The sequence below is a fragment of the Echeneis naucrates genome, chromosome 19, assembly GCF_900963305.1.
Source record: "Echeneis naucrates chromosome 19, fEcheNa1.1, whole genome shotgun sequence".
Classification (NCBI taxonomy): Eukaryota; Metazoa; Chordata; class Actinopteri; order Carangiformes; family Echeneidae; genus Echeneis; species Echeneis naucrates.
In genome coordinates, this window is record NC_042529.1 from 5007415 (window position 1) to 5012079 (window position 4665).

General features: G+C 42.6%; 1 protein-coding gene across 1 annotated transcript in view; it reads right to left on the reverse strand.

Annotated features, from left to right (window-relative positions):
- dock1 (dedicator of cytokinesis 1) overlaps positions 1 to 4665 on the reverse strand; it is a 157427-nt gene that overhangs the window by 58620 nt on the left and 94142 nt on the right. The window lies entirely within an intron of this gene.

Genomic DNA, 4665 nt, shown 5'->3' on the forward strand with positions numbered 1-4665 from the left:
TGCAAAAACCAGTCTGTAATGAAATGTATTTTAAAGTAATTTATTTGAACTTTCTAAAATAACATAACTTAAAGCAGTTGCTCAAGAGTCTCTGTTTACTGTATCATACTGCCGACTGGAGGAGTAAATTCCTCTGTCTGTCTGCTTTTTGTCCTCACACGACTATCACACACAAAAACAGTGAAGACAGGAGAACAGCAAGGCCGGTAAGGCGACGGCACTAAGGCACTTCTCACGCTGCTCTGTCAAAGTGAGGCAGAGCTCACACATGTAAGGGACTTGGCCCTGATGCAGCAATCAACAGTGAGCCCACTTGGCTGCGACATCAGGGCAACAAGGTGGCACGGAGGCAGGTCAGCCAACGGACACAAGTATAAGGACCTGTTAGAGGCCGGCTCAAGACATTCACACTTGGTTCTCTTCTTCAGCGGCACTAGGTGGAAAACAGCGTGATGTCCAGATAAACACTACAGAATACATAATGATAAATAATAGCTGCAGAAAAGCAGAGCATCCATCCGCCACAGTGGCCCGTTATGCGTAGACAAGCTTGAGGAAGCACTTTCACACGAACACATCAAAGCATTACACCTCCTTGAACAGACACCTGAATAGCTCTGTAAGCCAAAACCTCTTTGCTTCACGAGAAAGCCCTGCATCTCCGGTAACAAGCTGACATCGTGTGCTGGAGAGAACATAAATGTTGCTGATGAATGTCTGGTCAGATTGTCGGATGCATGGATGGACTAGAGACTGTGTGGGCCAATATTACATTGTCATGTATTGAGACCATAACTTGCTCCCCAGACTGCGCTGACCATTTGCTGCTAAAGGTCAAATGCAGCTTTAAATATTGTGTCTTGAGCTAGTCCACACTTGATATTGGCACTTGGTAGTTAATGAGCCTGAGGCAGAGCCAAAAGTAAAGAAAGAAATAAAAACTGGAGTAAGCAACAACACTGAAGTATACTGAGCTGTTGTTCAGGTGCTGTAATGTAATACTTTAATCAACTTTAGTACGTAATACAGTCCAATTTTGACAGAACACCCCCCTCACATGACTGAAATTATTTTCATCCAGCGTTACCTCAATATTTTCTTCAAACCTGGCCCATTTTCTAGACGCTCTCTTCTCTTTATTGGAAGCGTCAGCGTGATCTTTGCTGATGAAAAGACAGCAGATGGGGACAGACTCTCGCTGACGTATCTGCGTGGCATATTTGCAGTTTTGCTTCTAAACCTTAAGGCTTGCTGGGGCAGTGCTGCTGCACAGCAGACACACAAACCTTCTCCTTTCTCTTTCATGATAGCCCAGGGATGTAAGCTATGACAAATTGACAGCTCCTTTCTATGTTTAGTAATTCAACTCCGTACAGATATGACAGTCTGCACTCTAATGTGCTCTGTGTGGATGAATGCACTCGGGATCTCAGAGGACAGATTGGATATGAAACTAAGTGGTGATAGTGAGGCTACTGAAATAATTTCCACTACATGTAACATGGGAATAAGTCATTTAAAACAGTTTAGATTCGCATTAATTTGGGGCAGAGAAAGTTGGTCTATGCATTCTTCTTACGAGACAAAGACTAATGAGAAAAACCAGGGGCATTGAGACAAGATAAGGCGGAAGAATGCAATGAAAGACTGATTCTAATCCCACAAGGTGATGCCATGACATTCAAGGTCAATTAGCAGCGTCGCACAAGTCAGACATCAGGATGAGCTGAGAGAAAAATAGCAGCGCGGTGATAGAAGACGACTACGGTCCTGTCAAATCAGTTGCAGCTCTGCACTAATATCACAAAAGCTGTGTGGAACAAAATAAAATCAAAAGGATGTGACAATTACATTGTCAATCAGCCACCAGTAATTCTAATGTATCACTGCATTTGATTAGTGCTTCCCACCTGAGATTGAATTTCTGTTTTGTTGAGTCAAATGAGTTCATTTGTTATTATGGTTGTTTGTTTTTCCCCCAAACGTCAAATGTTTAACGATGTTTTGCCTTCACTTCATAACAGAGAAGTAGAAGTGTACATTATGGCGATAATGGCAATGTGCTCGCCGACAGTGGCCACTCTGTACTCAGATCACAAACCTTGAACCTCGATAAATCTATTTACAATCCCAACACAGCCAGCGGCAACAACTGAGAGCAAACTGGGTCTGGATCTTCCTTTGACCGCAGTATACCGAACATGCAGGGGACAAGGACATCCAATACAAGTCCCCCGAGAGCTCGGCTGCAAGGTAATGAAATCAATAGTGGAGGAGAGTCACTCCAGTGACTTGTCCACTGCCACCGGTTTAGCCATCTGAGAAACAGTTTGCTTACACAAGCAGATCACTCAGCAGATTCCAATAAACGAAAATGGCAGAGCCCATTTCAACTGCACATAGAGAAGACATCGCCTCTCCGAGGAGATCCATTTATTCGTTAAATAAATGCCATTAACCCTGGGTTCAAATATAAAACAGTCTCCAAGTGCCGAGATGTGCCAAGGTCAAATCCTTACAAACATTATTCAGCTTTTCTCCTATGTCAAAAGCTGCAGCGTGTCACTGCTTGGCAGAGCAATAACAACGCTGTGGTGCAGATGTGTTGTTATCAAACCGAAAGCAAAAAGCAGGTCTCATACAGTAAGACTGTGCTGTGAGCAGTCACCCAGTCTGAGTTGAGGGTTGGAGGCCAGCAGGGGTTGTGTGTCATGCTTTAGGGAAGTCAGATAAGGTGAAAGGTTCAGCAAAAAAAAAATGACCACATTTTAGTGTTATTTATACATTATAAAGACCTCGCTGGGGACAGCTGAGCTGCAGAGAGAGAGCGAGTGATAGACAAGGGAAGCAGCTCTAATGGAACCTGAGTGCCGGCTGTAATTCACTCTCATCTCCCATTTCTTTCTCAAGAAAATTTTGGCACTTTGATGTACAGCTGGTACAGCTGTTCTGCTGGCCATCACTCAATTGACGGTGTAGTTGTCACAGACAAGCATAATATCCACCAAATATTTCTTTTTGGAGAGCTACAGCAAGTCGGATCTACTACACATCAAATGACCAACTTTAATTTGTCCAGACAGAGCTTAAATTTCACATTTTGAAAACATGGTCTAGTTATTTGTCATTTTGCTGATCAAAGATCAGTCAGATAAAACGAAAAACAACAATAACAATGTCTCAGTTTGGACAGTGTGCCTGTAAAGACGCAAATAAATCCAACTTACTGCTGTTAATTTGTTTATTCATCAAACCAAATAAAAAAAAAAAAAAATAAGATCAGCTTTGATTTCTGTGAGGAGTTTCAAGGTATCATCAGTAAACATTTTAGAGAGAGAGGTCCTGTGTTTGTGCATTCACACACATGCATTTGTTCCAGATAGATGAAGCAACTGGAAAGCAACAACAAGTTAACAAGTCAAACAGGATTTACTGAGGGGAGAGTACTGCAATAAAAAATCCAATGAGAAGTAATTATCCAATAGTGAAAATAAATTAATAAAATATATCTACAGGGAAATAAAGCTAATGAGAAACAACAAAATAATAAAATGTTACATTCAGAGAGCAGTGTCTGATTAGGTTTACAAAGAAATATGTGGAAATATTCGCGCTCATTCCTGGTTTACACGAATCCTCAAGAAAAATATCACATATTGAGGATCGAAGCAATGCTGTCTGTGTGCCATGTGATGGTGATTCAAAAAGTTCACATATGACGACTGCACACACAGTGGCTCTCTGTCAGGAGAGCTGCTGCTCATTACCATGGTACCTGAGACTGAAACCGGGGGTTTCCCCGTGAGAGAAAGGCCATACATGGCCTCACTCTTACGTGATCAAGGATTTGCCAGCTGTTTCATTTATTGATTTATTTTACTCCTTCCTCATTTTAATCATTAAACAGAACAAAGATTTGCCACAAATCCACGTAAATCAAAGAGAGAAACGCACACTCGCAGGCCTTCAACTACTAACTACAGTAGCTCCTGACAGAGCAAATACAGTCATCTCTGCATGAAGAAAAGAGCTGTGAGGACTTGAAGACGTTGAGGACAACAGAAGGTGAATGGACTTGTAATGAAACTCTCAAGTTTGATAATACATGACCAGCATCACTCTCTGGGGAGACAGAGCATCATTACAGCGTGCGTGCAGGCTGGTGAATCATATAAAGACATCCGCTGCCTTTCCATCTCGTGACATAAATGCTAAGATGATTGCACATCAGGGCTGCAGAGCTGAGAGGAAATACAAGCTCTGAGCATTCAGCCCTTCTGCCCATGGAAAATTAAGTGAGTAAGACAAGTTTTGATGTGCATGTGGTCTCTGTGGAGGTGAGGTCACTGACAAAACTGCTATAAGTGATGATGAGATAAAAGGATGATGCATGAACCTGCCAGATGTGGCCAAAACTAGAACTGTACTTTCTCCACTGCAACCTTCCTGCCTCCCTCTGCTAGGTCTCTCTCTCTCTCGCTCTCTCTCTCCCATGCTCCCTCCCCCACTTGCTTAATCTCTCTCTCTTTTCTCCCTCTCTCTGTCTCTGTCTGTCTTCTCAGTCTCTCTCTCTCTCTCTTTCTCTCTCTCTCACACATTCTCTTTTCACACACACTCAGATGCACACTCGAAAAGAGGAGAAGACCAGAGAGGAGAACCTCGGCG